We start from the raw sequence: 15,121 nt of genomic DNA on the forward strand, positions 1-15,121 counted from the left end.
GCTAAAAGAAGAATTTGTTGATTAAAAAGCCATAGAAATATTGTCCTCAAATACAATAATACAATTTTTCTCTTTGAATTTGAATCCCTTCTTTTAGTTCTTCTTCGATTTTTATAAAAAATATTACAATAGATTATTGTTGCAAAAGAAACTTTCTAGGAACAAGCTAATATAAATAGAAACCATTTACAAATATCCAATAGTTTTTGTTCACTTGTCCATTTCTCTAGTTGAATTTTATTGATGGAATAAAAAATATTTAAGGGGGGAAGTTAGATAACCAATCATAATCTGACTCAAGTAGATAGCTATATGACATCATTTTCTTGTAGGAAATATCTAAGTCTCTGTATTTTTTATATGTTGGAGTGGTTAGAAATAACATTTTCACTTGAAAGTGAACGTAAAACTCATCCAGATCGATTGTATTTGGCACCTTCAATGTTCCACTTATGTTTGAAAATTTGCTGGAATCTACCTTATTTTTTAATAAAGCTTCTCTATATATATCTAGAGATGTAAACCTACCACTATTGTTAAGAAATTTACGGAAGAGAGATAAATTATTACTGAGATTTACCGAGATTTATAGAGAGGAATAATAAAATAACCAACAACAATACACGTAAATATTATACACATAATATTTAACCAGGAAAACCCCAAATCCGGGGAAAAACCCAACACAATGTGATCTCATTAGCATTGGCCAAAACCCTAACCAATCTAGTAAAGTGAGCCGTCACCTCTCACCTCCATGCCTACATTACAATGAATTATTACCAGTCTTTTATAGGCCCCATTACATGCAATACCACAGACCATAATACCATGGGTACATTATGCCATGTGCCCAAAACCACTACTATTTAACTAGGTCAACCTTGACTCAAAACCCGAGTCAATTTTACCTAACAATTCCCCCCTTAAACTTGACTTGGGGTTCCTTGACTAAATCCAACGAAAACTTGCTAAGTGAGACAATCCTACTCACTCTCTGTTATGAAACCAGCTCACAAAAGATAGAAAAGAGAAATAAATGCCTTAGAATTCACCCTCTTCGAGGGGGAAACCTCCTTTACATTAAACAAATGAACAATTCTTGGATGATACAAATGACAAGACCTCCTTTCTATATATAGGAGTCTAAGGGGTCATAATATAATCAAAGCTAACATAACAATAATAATGTAAGGGCACAATAATAACAAAAGTGGGCTTCTATGGGGCACAATAATAACAATATGGGGACTACATGGGCACAAAAATATAATAAGGGGGTTATACTAATAACAATAAGGGGTTACATTAGTAGTATAGGGACCTAACATGCCCCTCTCCTTCAAAAAGTGTTGTCCTCAACGCTTGAGTAGTTCTTGACGCTTTTGTACAAAATTCTTGTCCTCCCATGTGCAATCTTCAGCGGGCAAGTTCTTCCACTTGATGAGATACTCTGAAATTGATTGATTTCGTAGCTGTCAGGTTCTTGTTTATGTGAATGCTCCAGGTTCCAATATGATTTTTCCTTCCTCGTAAAGTTCTGGCAATATTGTTTGAATTGGGATCTTCTGCAACTTTTGAATGGGTGGCCACACTTCTTCATCCTTTTTCCATTCATCCCTTGCTTTGTGTATCCAATCTGGTTGGATAATAGAAATAACACAAAACAATGCTTCCACATCCTCATCCTTTCTTGAAAATGCATCTACAACGACATTTTTCTTCCCTTTTTTGTAGATGATTTCAAAGTCATAACCCAACATATTTGTGACCCATTTTTTTTTGTTCTTCTAAAGATAATCTTTGTTCTAAAAAGTATTTAAGACTATCATGATACATTTTTACCTTGAAGTGTCTTCCCATTAGGTAAGGTTGCCATTTCTTAAGTGCATGTAATATTTCCAACATTTCCTTCTAATAAATTGCTTGCTTGAGATGTAGCTGTAAAAATACTCAATCACCTACATCAAAACTTCTTTCACTGTGATGTTGATCTGCCTGTTGTTTCATTCAATTTTGCACCAAAGTGGCATTATCCTTTAAAAGTTGGAGAACTTGTTGTTGATGCTTGATGTGATATTTCATTGCTTGAATATTTTTCTTCTTGATATGTCCTTCTATCTTGAGAGTTTGAAGAGTGATAATTTCTTCTAATGCATTACAAGATATTGTTGGATTCATTTCTTGATGCTCGATGTGATCTTTCACTTCTTGAACTTTTTTCTTCTTGATATGTCCTTCTATCTTGATAGTTTGAGGAGTGTAATTTCGGCTAATGCATTACAAGATATGGTCAGATTCATTTCTTCTATCTCGATGTGATCTTTCACTTCTTGAACCTTTTTCTTCTTGATGTGTACATCTATCTTGAGAGTTTGAGGAGTGGTAATTCTTTCCAATGCTTTACAAGATATGGTTGGATTCATTTCTTCTTTCTCTGGGGTTAGTTCCTGGTGTATATCATCTTCTTTTGATTTTTCTTGATCATTTTCTTCCTCTTCTCCACAATCAATGTAAAATAATTTATTCTCAACACACTTATGACCTTTAATGTATTTGTTATCACAATTGTAACAAATCCCTTTTTCTCTTTTTTCTTCCAATTGTTGTGGTGTTTCTCTAAAGAAGGTGTTTCTCTTTGTATCCTCATAATGTGCTATCATTTCCTCCATGAAAATTGACCATGAAACAAGTTGTTTACGAGAACAAAGCCCTTTATACCATAAAAATTTATCTGGTTCTAAATATGAAGATGCAATACATACCTTTTGTAACAATGGTACACTATGTAGATCAAAATATTACTCCATCTGAAGTATCCAATTTACCAGATCCTTGCCATCAAACTTCCTCATATCGCCTTTTCTTGATTTTAGGAGCTCGATCTTGAAATGAATGTAACTCTATAATTTAAGATCTCCAAATTCTTAAATTACTTCCTGCGGTATCTCTCTACATTCTCTTTCGAATGCTGCAAGTTTGATCAAGATTGGATTTTTCAAGGAAGTGTTATGTCAAATCTCCCACGATGACCTAATTATAGACTGGCTCAGTAGAGTGAACTTGTATAAAGTTCCACGTGTCCCTGTTTCAACCTTAGTACTTGAAAACTGATATACAGAAAACTACAGGAAGTTTTCTTTCTGAAACTTCTTACGAAATTTCAATCTGATGCTCAAAACAAAAGTTATGATGATTTTCCCCAGGTCACCTGTTTGGAATGTAATCCAGGAGTCTGCAAAATCTATAACTTCCTCAGATCATATCTCTGAAAATATAGCGAGACAAGTTCTAAAATTTATACCGGAGGTTTAGTGTGATTTCGTCTCAAATGGGTATTTTTTTTCTTCTGAAAAGTCGCACAAAAAAAGTTATAGCGAAAATTCCATGATGACCTATTTGGAGCAGCGAAACCCTAGAATCTAAAGCTTTGATACCAAATGTTATGAAACCAGCTCACAAAAGATAGAAAAGATAAATAAACACCTTAGAATTCAGCCTCTTTGAGGGGGCAACCTCCTTTACATTACACAAATGAAAAATTCTTGGATGATACAAATGGCAAGGCCTCCTTTCTGTATATAGGAGTCTAAGGGGTCATAATATAATCAGAGCCAACATAACAATAATAATGTAAGGGCACAATAATAACAATAGTGGGCTTCTATGGGGCACAATAATAACAATATGGGGACTACATGGGCACAAAAATATAATAAGGGGGTTGTACTAATAACAATAAGGGGTTACACTAGTAGTATAGGGACTTGACACTAGCCCTTACCTCCTTCAAAGTTTTTACTTGGGATTTGTTAACCCAACATCCCCCTATTACCTAGGTCTAACCCAGACTTTACTGGTAATTACCTAGGGGTACACATGCCTTACTAGGGTCTTACAACAGTATGCCCATTTACATGCAAATTAAAAATTTCACTCCATTATAATAATAAAAGTGTGTTTACCCTTGTTGTTGTGTTTGAACATATGACATCAATGTCCATAAAAAAAGAACCCATCAACCAGATTACATGGGTCACCCACCACTATAACCACCAGTCCTCTAGGAGTTATCTTCAGGAACATGGTTCACCAATTTAAATAGTTCACGTGCACATATCTTCCTCATCCATTGCATCTCTCATGACCTAATAGTATGCAGCTTTGCTTCACAATCTATGGCTTTTGATCTAGATCTGCAAGAAAAACTCAATTATCTCTCTCATGACCCAATAATGTGCATCTTTGCTTCAAAATCTATGGCTTTTGATCCAGATCTACAAGAAAAAATCAATTATCTCTCTATCTACCAAGCCAATACAAACCCTTGGCAAAAACAAAACGTCCTTCTGAAGCCAACTTAGCTCTGATACCAGTTGTTAAGAAATTTACTGCAAAGAGATAAATTATTACTGAGATTTACCGAGATTTATAGAGAAGAATAATAAAATAACCAGCAACAATACACATAAATATTATACACATAATATTTATCCAGGAAAACCCCAAATCCAGGGGAAAACCCAACCCAATGAGATCTCATTAGCATTGGCCAAAACCCTGGCCAATCCAGCCAAGTGAGCCTTCACCACTCACCTCCAGGCCTACATTACAATGAAGTATTCCCAACCTTTTATAGGCTCCATTACATGCAATACCATATACCATAATACCATGGGTACATTATACCATGTGCTCAAAACCACTACTATTTAATTAGGTCAACCTTGACTCAAACCCCGAGTCAGTTTTACCTAACAACTATGATTCTGACATGAGGGTAAACCCATTTCCTTTAAAATGTTAAATATATAATTAAACAAATCAACCTCCTTTTCAACAAGCATGCATTTATCTTGTGCATGATGTACACAATTTCTCTTAATTAGAACTTATTTGACCTTCGTGGTTACATATGTTCTGTCATCCACACCCATTGTTGTTAGTTTTTCTCAATTTATGGTGTTGAGAAACTTTAATATTTTAGTAACAATCTGGGGTTTATCTCCTAATTTTCTCTAGATCTTGTTAATGGCTTGCTCGTTGTTGTAGACCATTTCTAATTCATCTCCAACAATTTTGATGGATCTCAACATCATTGAAATACTGGTCATTGTTTCTCCCTAAAGAATTTTCCTAACCTCTACCAAGGATTGTGTTCCTACTAGTTGATTCTTCAACCAATCAATTTCCCTATGTAATCTTGCTTTCAAGTCCTAATCAACATGAATGGTTTCATTTTCATTAGCTAGTTCCTCATTGAGGCCTCTTATCTTAGAAATTTTCTCTATGAGTAATTTATTGATATTTTCAATTTCAATATATGTAATACTCAAATCCGACATTGTTTCTGCAAGCTTCTCAGAAGGATCAACTTTTTTTGTTGATGGTGTTGAATAAGTTGTTGCACAAATGTATTTAGATTTTTATTTTCTAAGGATTTCGATCTACTATGCATAATTTTCAAGCTTCTTATTATGTTCAAATATTAGGGACAATAATTGTTCTTTCTCTTTTTGTGCCGCCTCTAATTTAGGTGTTTGAACATGTTCAATTGCTAGAATTTTGAGCTTTCTTTTGAGCACTTGAATATCAATTTATCTAGATTTAATCAAGGCATGTACAACATAAGGGTGTTTTGAGTCCACCCCCAATCTAATTATACAATGCTCTAAGTCATAAATTCTTATTTGTTTAGTTCTTGTTGCAGTTTTCTCTTATTTCAACTCATTGGTAACTTTTGTGAGCATTAACAATGTAAAGTTTGAAACGGGAACTATAAACTCAAAACGGGAACTCTGGCCAAAAGACCCCGAAAAAACATCAAAAACAGTGCTAAAAACGAAAAGTGTGTATACTGGAACGATGATTTTTGTTTTTTAGGGTCAATTTTGAACATGTTTTAAAAATGGCAGTGACTACGAAATTTTCGTGCAAAATACAACTTGAAAACGAAAAAGTGATGATACTGAAACAATGATTTTTTTTTTAGGGTCAATTTTCAAACTTTTTAAAAAATGCTAGTAAAACCAAATTTTTATGTGCCAAACAAAGTTGTTTATGAGGAAAAAAACACATTAATATTTTTGGTAAAATATCATTTTTCTTTCCTAAGTATAAATTCAACATGTTCTCAACCATAACATGTGAGATACAAAAGAAATTGAAATTTTTTCAACTATAAAATTAAAAAACCATGACATTATGAACAAATTACATCACTAAATGAATTCAAAAGTCATTATTTGTATATTGAATAAAACATACATAATATCTCTAATTTAATATTGCATTGTATATATTTTAAACAATAAAAATTATCATAATTAAGACATATAATCCAACAACATAAAAATGCCTCATAACTTCTCATTTAACACCATATGGAAATCATAAATTTTATTTCAAGATACGATGCATACATCAGTTATAAACTGTCTTAAACAATTATTCAAAATCACTCATATTTTCTTGCACACCATCAAAATTCACATCTTCAGATGAGTGACTGGATGTTGATGAAGATGTTCCATATTCTTCTCTTTCATCAACTAGTGCTCCATTTGAGTCCACATGCATGCCCATAATTTCAGGTTTCAAAATTCTTCTAGATCTATGACTGGTTTCAGTGGACTCCCATCTCAACACTGTTCCTTCTGGTAACAACCTTTTCAGAATCTCTATCGTCTTGAAGCGAAGAGTTCTTCTCTTTGTTAAATTGAAGTCATAAACAAGCATGTCAACATCCTCCAATTTTAATATGTCTATGCAACGACGATTTATATTTGTACCCTTTCTTTTTCTCTTTCCGCCATTTTTTTTGTCAACTACCATCTCTAGCTTATACACACCATTGAATGGGTGTGTATTTGTGGCATACCAATGTACTTCAAAACTTGTAACATCCTCATTTTCTGTAAAGACCTTTATAACTTTAGCAACCCAAAATGGATAGCCATTGGGATCTCCATCTGCTAGCACTGTGATCATGCAACCCTCCTTAATATCTTGTACTGAACCCTTGTAAAGGTCTTCCATGGCTTCACGTTGTGCACAAGATCTTCTGGAACCAATACACATCTCTCTTTCCTCTGCCTGTGAAGAATTAATAATACCTTGAGATTGTTGCTGTTCAACAATGTTTATTTCCTCATGTTCATTCGACACATTTTGTGGCCAAATAAATGAATTTTTCAAAGGTATATATTCATTTGTTGAAATGATATCACTTTGATTATTGAAAAATGACTCCCACCAAACTGAATCAGCGATGTCAAAGTACTCATATGTATATATATACATTTTTTAATTTCTTCCAGGCAATCAGAATAATTTATATCTCTATTTTGTCTACGTGCATTATGAAATTCACCAACTGATTGTAATAACAATATTTTTTATGCAAATATTGGATGATCTGAAATGAACTTCAAAAATTGCAAACCTGATGACGGTGCCCATTCTGTAGTAGTTGAATACTTCTTGCCCCATATTAGTGTTTTCCCATCAATTTTTTTGATATGAAATTGATTTTGTAAGCTAATGCATTTCCCCTCACCATATGATCCCAAAATAAACCTTCGCATGTCAACAATTTCTTCCAACACATCAAAACTAGGCTCTGGCATGTATGATTTCTTAAAACATTCAATTAGTGATGGCAAGCTCCCAACTTCCTTCCTCCTCAATGTGACTGAAAAACGACTGAACATTTGATCAATATGGTCATGAGTGTGCCCAACAAGAAGGAAACCAACCTTTACCTTTTGAAAAATTCTCAATTCAACAAGCATGTTTAGATATCCAAAAACAACCTGATTTTTGTTTTCACAGAAAGTGTTGTTCAATTGTAGATACAAAACTTCAGGAAGATTACCAGACCAATGAGAAAGTACATCATGAATTATGGTTATGGTCAGATTTGCATCATTATGAATATTTGGAGCTGTGAAGTACACCCTTGGTAACATTTTCCCATTGAAGACCATACAACCAACCAAGTGAAACTGAATAAAATTTTCCTCCTATAAATTTTTGGGTGTGCGAACAAAATGTGGCAAAAGTGTTTCCTTTTGGTCCATACCATCAATTATCAAACCCAAATATTTATTCAGATTATCATAACACTTCTTTCTATGCTTGTACAAACTTCTTTGTTTCATTTGTTTGTTGTTCGTGTTGCTCCTAAAGTTCTTTGACAATTGAATCTACACAACATAAAAGAAAGCCATTAAGAAATATGTTTTCATAGTTGATGACTATACAATTTTAAAAGTTAAAGTTATGAATTCTTACCTCTTTCTGACCCTTCACATTTGTCCCTTTTTTATTTAAGAGAAGCGCATGTACTGCAAATCCCCATCCTTGTCTTCTTAGGAATACGGACATTGTTGAACTCTTTCTTCCATACCTTCACAAAATATTGATATGTAATAAACCGGCCATGTCCCTCAACACCTTCTGCATATTCTTTGTATATGTTGTAGATTTCTCGTCTCGAAAAATTATCTGGAATATGTATTGTCTCTCTATTTGGCATACAATGATTTGAAAAGAAATATTTCCTCCATGACATTGCAATATTTGATAATGGCCCAAACTGTCTTTTATGACGTACTTTTGAATAAAATGTGGGATCCTTTTCCAAATTTTCCTGAATTCTCGAGAGACGAAAATTCCCAATAGAATGAAACATTTTGAAAGATTTTCTACAAATAAATAAAGTCCTAATATGATAATCATAACTTGACAATGTAGATTGCATGCACCCAACTAAATATGAATTTTGCATGCTTTTATTCATTGACAAATATCTCTTCCTGCTCTCTAATGCAAATTTGAAATCCATATGTTTCAAGCAATCTTTTTGGCAACATTCACTTGAAATGAGAGCACTAATAGAACTTCTTCTTGTCAGATATTCTACTCTACCCCTTGTATAACTAGAACAACTTGCATTGATATGAAAAGGTCTGCTCCTACTCCTCGATACAATATTTCTTGGCAACATCTCCATCATTGGATCATCATTTGTATAAGGATTTTCATCATCATTAAGAGGAATGTTATCCACACTATGATCAGTTGTGATTTTCAAATATTGACTTGGAGGATATTCTTCATCTTCCCCTTCATCAATGTTATTGTCATAGTCCTTATAATGCAGATTGAATGGAAAATTTGACTCGATGTTTAATGGATATTCATCCTCATGTGCATTGTCAGTGCTGCTCTCATAGTCCATAGAATTAGGACTACGTCGAAAATGTTACTACTTACTTATTGAAGATGCTACATCATGTATTTTGTCACTACTACCTTTATACTCATTAGAATTAGGACTAAGTGCATCATCCTGTCCTTCATCACTCCTGCTCTCATAGTCCTTAGAATTAGGACTAAGAGGACACTGTGACACTCCATTCTTTTGAAATTCATCATTACACTCTTCATCACTATTGCTCTTATAGTCCTTAGAATTAGGATTAAGTGTACACTGTGACACTCCAATCTTTTGAAATTCAACATCCCGCTCTTCATCACTGCTGCTCTCATAGTCCTTAGAATTAGGACTAACTGGACACCGTGACACTCCATACTTTTGAAATTCATCATCATGCTCTTCATCACTACTGCTCTCATAGTCCTTAGAATTAGGACTAAGTGGACACTTTGACACTCCATTCTTTTGAAATTTGTTATCACGCTCTTCATCACTGCTACTCTCATAGTCCTTAGAATTAGGACTAAGTGGACATCGTGACACTGCATTCTTTTGAAATTCGTCATCATGCTCTTCAACACTGCTGCTCTCATAGTCCTCAGAATTAGGACTAGGTGGACACCGTGACACTCCATTCTTTTGAACTTCACCATCACGCTCTTCATCAATGTTGCTCTCATATTCCTTAGAATTAGGACTAAGTGGACATCGTGACACTCCATTCTTTTGAAATTTGTCATCAAGCTCATCATCACTGCTGCTTTCATAGTCCTTAGAATTAGGACTAAGTGGAATCTATGACTCTTTATTTATTTGAAATTCTCGATCCCCTCTTTCATCAGTGTTGCTCTCATAGTCCTTAGGATCAGGACTAAGTGGAAGAATTGACTTTCTATTCATAGTGGAAGAATTCCCGCTATATTCATCAATATGAATAGAGTTGTTACGCGATGAAGATGTTGATGGTGTATAAATTGAAACTTCACTATCAGGACAATCCATCCCTTTCAAATAGAAGATGTTGAATGATACAAATGGAGAGTCTCCTAAAGATATTATATAGCTTAGAGAATGAAATTTTCCCTCCAAAAAGTTTGTTAGATTTATTTCCCTTCATTATTTTATTCTACAATTTATTGAAAAATGTAAACTAAATTTTTTTATGAAATAAATCATTAAAGTTAAAATTGTAAACTACAACTTCTACATTAATTATTTTAATATTTAAAGTATATAATATTTACTAAACAATTGAATGTTTTTTTAATTTTATAATACGTTCTAAAACAAATTAATCCCACATTCACCTCGCTATAAAACAATTCTATAATATTTGCTTTATCATATTTTAAAACAAATTATCCCACATTAACCGTACGGTAAAACATCTCCGCAATTTCACTTATATACTAAATTCTATTATCACTATTACTCACATCACATCAAGGTTTTCTGAAGTTCGTTGAAAGACTTGTGAATTTGTGGAGTAGCTACATTGCTATCAACAACATATTCAACGGAGAATTCTCGCAATTGAAAGGTAAGTTAAATATTTTTCCTTGAATTTTTTCATATTAAATTAGTTTAATGAAGTAGATTTTTTTTTTAAATTAATACTTTTTTTTGAGCCAAATTAACCAATACGTCCGTCGTGAGCATGGTGGGCCCGACAAAACTCAATCGCCCAATAGCCATGGGCGGGCCACCGTGGTGTCACGGGGTGGGCGGAGAGGGCGGGCGGGCGGGTGGGCAGGGTGGGGGGCCGAGTGGGGCGGGAGAGGGTGTGGGGGTTGGTGGGGCTGCGACGCCCACCTCGGCAGCCTACCCACCCACCCGCCATGGGGGTTGGGCGATTCTCAGAACCAGCCAACCCCCACGGCGGGTGGGCGAGCCACCGAGGTGGGCACTGTAGCCCCACCCACCCCAACATCCCCACCTGCTCCCCCACACCGCGCCCCACCCGCTCCCCCACACCTTCACCCCCTACCATCCTCCCAACCCACACCCCCTCTACCTGCCCTCACCCCCCCACACCCGCCCTCACCCCCCCACACCCGCCCTCACCGGCCCACTCACCCCCTCTTGCACCCGCCCCCGCCTGCCCTCACACCCCACCCACACCCGCCCTACCGCACCCCACCAGCCCACCCTCGCTCACCCTCTCACCCGCTTGCCCCACCCACCCTTCCCGCCCCCCCCACCCTCACCCTCGCGCGCCCCCTCACCCGCTTGCCCCCACACCCGACTGCCTCTTGCCTACCCTCACACCCCACCCGTCCTCACAGCCCACCCACCCCATCTGCCCACCCTCACACCTCGCCCGCCCCACCCGTCCTCACCCGCCCTCACACCCCGCCCACCCCACCCGTCCTCGCTCGCCCTCACACCCCATCCATGCTCGCCCGACCCACTCGCCCTCAACTACGCCCGCCCCACCCACCCTCGCCCGCCCTATCACCCACCCGCCCCAACTGCCCAACCCCTCCTGCTCTCCCTCACACCTCGTTTGCCCTCCCCCTCTCGCCCGTTGTCACACCCCGCCCACCCCGACCCCACCCTCCCTCGCCCGCCCACCCAGCCCCCGCCCGCCCACCTGGCCCCCGCCCTCACCCGACCTCTCTCGCTCACCCACCTTGCCCTTGCCCGCCCTCGCCCACCCACCTTTACCCGCCTGCCCAACCCTCGCGGCCGGGCGGGCAGGCCACCGGGGTGGCGCGGGGTGGGCGACGCAACCCCACCCAGCGCCACCCCGGTGGCCCACCTGCTCGACTGCAGGGGTTGGGCAATTCCCAGGTGGGCCGCCGGGGTGGCGTGGGGTGGGCGACGCAACCCCACCCAGTGCCACCCCGGCAGCCCGCCCACCGGGCCGAGCGAGCGGGCTGCCAGGGTGGCATGGGGTGGGGCTGCGTTCACCACCCCACACCACCCCGGCAGCCCGCCCGCCTGACTGCGGTGGTTGGGCGATTCCCGAAATCGTCCAACCACCGTGCGGTCGGGCAGGTGGGTCGCCAGGGTGGCGCCGGGTGGGCGTTTCCGCCCGCCCCATCCCACCCTGGCGACCTACCCACCCGCCTGGCTGTGTGGATCGCCGGGGTGGCATGGGGTGGGCGCCGTAGCCCCACCCGCCCGCTCGGTCTCCCCCTCCCTCCCTGCCCATCTTGCCCTCCCCACCCGCCCACCCATGCCCGCCCGCCCCCACCTGCCCTCACTGACCCTGCCCACCCCGCTTGCCCGCCCTCACCGCCCGCCCGCCCACCCGCCCTCACCGCCCGCCCTCGCCTGCCCACCCCTGCCCTCACTCACTCACCCCCGCCCCACCCACACCACCCGCTCACCCACCCGCTCTCACCCAGCCACCCTCACCCACTCACCTCGCTTGCCCTCACCCACCCGCCCACCATCCCTCACCTGCCCTCACCCGACCACCTTCACCCGCTCACCTCACCCTCCCTCATCCGCCCCCCACCCACCCACCTGCCCCGCCGGCCCCCGCCCCACCCACCCGCCCTCACTCGCCCTGCCCCTCCCCCCGACCTGACTGCCCTCACCTGCCTGCTTGCCCCGCCCCGCCCGCTCACCCGCCCTTACCCGGCCTGCTCGCCCTCACCTGACCACCCTCGCTTGCCCACCCCGGCCTCGCTTGCTCACACCCGCCCACAACCCCTCCCCCCCACCCACCTCCCGCCTGCCCGCCCTCACCCACTCCCCCCCCCCTCGCCTGCTCGCCCTCACCCGCCCTGCCGCCCACCCTGTCCGCCTTCCCCACTCGCCTACCCACCCTCACCCGCTCACCCTGCCTGCCCTCACTCGCCCTGCTCAGCCCTGCCTGCCCTCACCCGCCCACCCATGCACTCGTCCACCCTGCGTGCTCGCCTGCCCACACCCGCTCACCCTCACCCACGCACCCCACCCACCCAGACCCATCCGCCCTCACCCGTGCATCATGCCCGCCCTGTCGCCCTCACCCACCCAACCTGCCCTCACGCCCTCACCCGCCCGCCCGCGCCCGCCCTCCCGCAGTCGCCCACCGACCCCCGCCGACCTCGCCTGCCCTCACCCACCCGGCCGCCCACCCCGCCCCGCCCTCCCTCACTCGCCTGGCCACCCACCCGCTCGGCCGTTGGGGGTGGCTGGGTGATTCCGAGAATCGCCTAGCCACCCCCGAGGGGTGGGCAGGTCACCTGGGTGGTGCAATGTGGAGCTGCTGCAACCCCATCCTGTGCCACCATGGCGGCCCGCCCGTGGAGGTTGCGCGATTCTAGGAATCACTCGCCACTTTGCGGATGGACGAGGTGGTGTTGGTGAGCTTCTACCATTTCTCCTAATATTGATCTCCTTCTCCGTCTTCATTCTAACCCTCAAGGGGGACGCTGAGGGGTAGATTGAAGATGGAGAAGGAGATCAATATCAGGAGAAATGGTAGAAGTTGTTGCTGCAGCGCCCCTCATGCTACCCCACCCAGCAAGCCGCCTGGGTGGCGTAGGGGGAAAGCTGTGGTAGCCCCCAATACCACCTTGGCGGCCTCCACGCGGGCGGGCGGGCCACTGGGGTGGCGCGGGGGGGAGGCTGTGGCAACAACTCCTACAATTTCTCGCCCCATTGATCTCCTTCTCCATCTTCAATCTACTTCTTAGCCTCCCCCTTGAGGGGTAGATTGAAGATGGAGAAGGAGATCAATGTGGGGAGAAATGGTAGAAGTTGTTGCCACAGCCTTCCCCCGTCCCACCTCAGCAGCCCACCTGCCCGCGAGGTGGCAGACGATTTTCTTACTGTTAATATTTTTTTAATTTCAATTATCTGATTATACAAATAAAAAATTTATGATATATTTTCATTGTTAATTTAAGTTAATATGTTTTCATTATTTACTGATTTATGTGTTTCTATTTTTCAGGAAAATGGCATCAAAGAAGATTTTTGTGAATCTTTCTGGACCAAAGACTCTTAAAGGTGCATCTTCAAAAAACATTGGTGAACAAACTCCACCTGAGCTCATGGCTACAAATCTTTCAAGTGCCTCAAATGATAAGAAGATGATTTCATACTGCAAGAATTCAAAAGAGGTGAAATTTCCATCAAGAATCTGGTATGTGAAAGAAAGATAAAGCCAAAATGTGACTATATATCTATATATTGATATACCGAATGATAATGGAATTTATGAGGTGATGGGAAGAGTCATAGATATGTGTTCGATACCAGACACTGAAGTTGTTTACATACTTACAAAAGCTCCCAAGTCACATGAAAGGATTAAATAGCGACTATCATATTCATTGTATGACACGAGAGAGGTATCTACAAAGTTGTGTAAACAAATTGTAAATGAGATGAAACAAAACATCGTAAGTATTGTTATTTATATTTTTATTTTGCGTTTTTGAAAGTGTCTCGCTATATTTTTTTAACTTTGTTTTTATTGACATATAATATTTTGTTTGAAGAATTTTGTTGAAAGTTGTTCAATTAGGTTGGGAAGCATTCATTTCATAAAGCATGATATCATGAAAGTTGTCCGCAATTTTTACTCAGTGTTAGAAGAAGATATGGAAAACAAGCAAAATGTAGTAATTGATGATGCTACAAAACTACATCCAAAGGATCAGAAAAAAAGGCCTCTGGTGGATAAATCTAGCAAGGGTAAACAAGTTACTTTTGAGGACGATGAATTTGAAATTGATAGTGAAGCATATTTTGCCGTTACTGAAGATGACATTGGAACTGAGAAGAGTCATAAAAGACCAAAAGTAACAATTCCCAAGAATAAATATGTTGATAATATTATGATGAAGAAAAGTAAAGTTGAAGATTTTGAAGTCGTCATTACCAGCAGTCAAGAACCTAGTGAAACTTCAAAAGAAAGCAGAGAAATCATTACACCAGGAGCTGATTTAGAGG

Source organism: Pinus tabuliformis, chromosome 5_1, assembly GCF_031772625.1.
Source record: "Pinus tabuliformis cultivar Carrire ecotype Pingquan chromosome 5_1, CPIR1, whole genome shotgun sequence".
Classification (NCBI taxonomy): Eukaryota; Viridiplantae; Streptophyta; class Pinopsida; order Pinales; family Pinaceae; genus Pinus; species Pinus tabuliformis.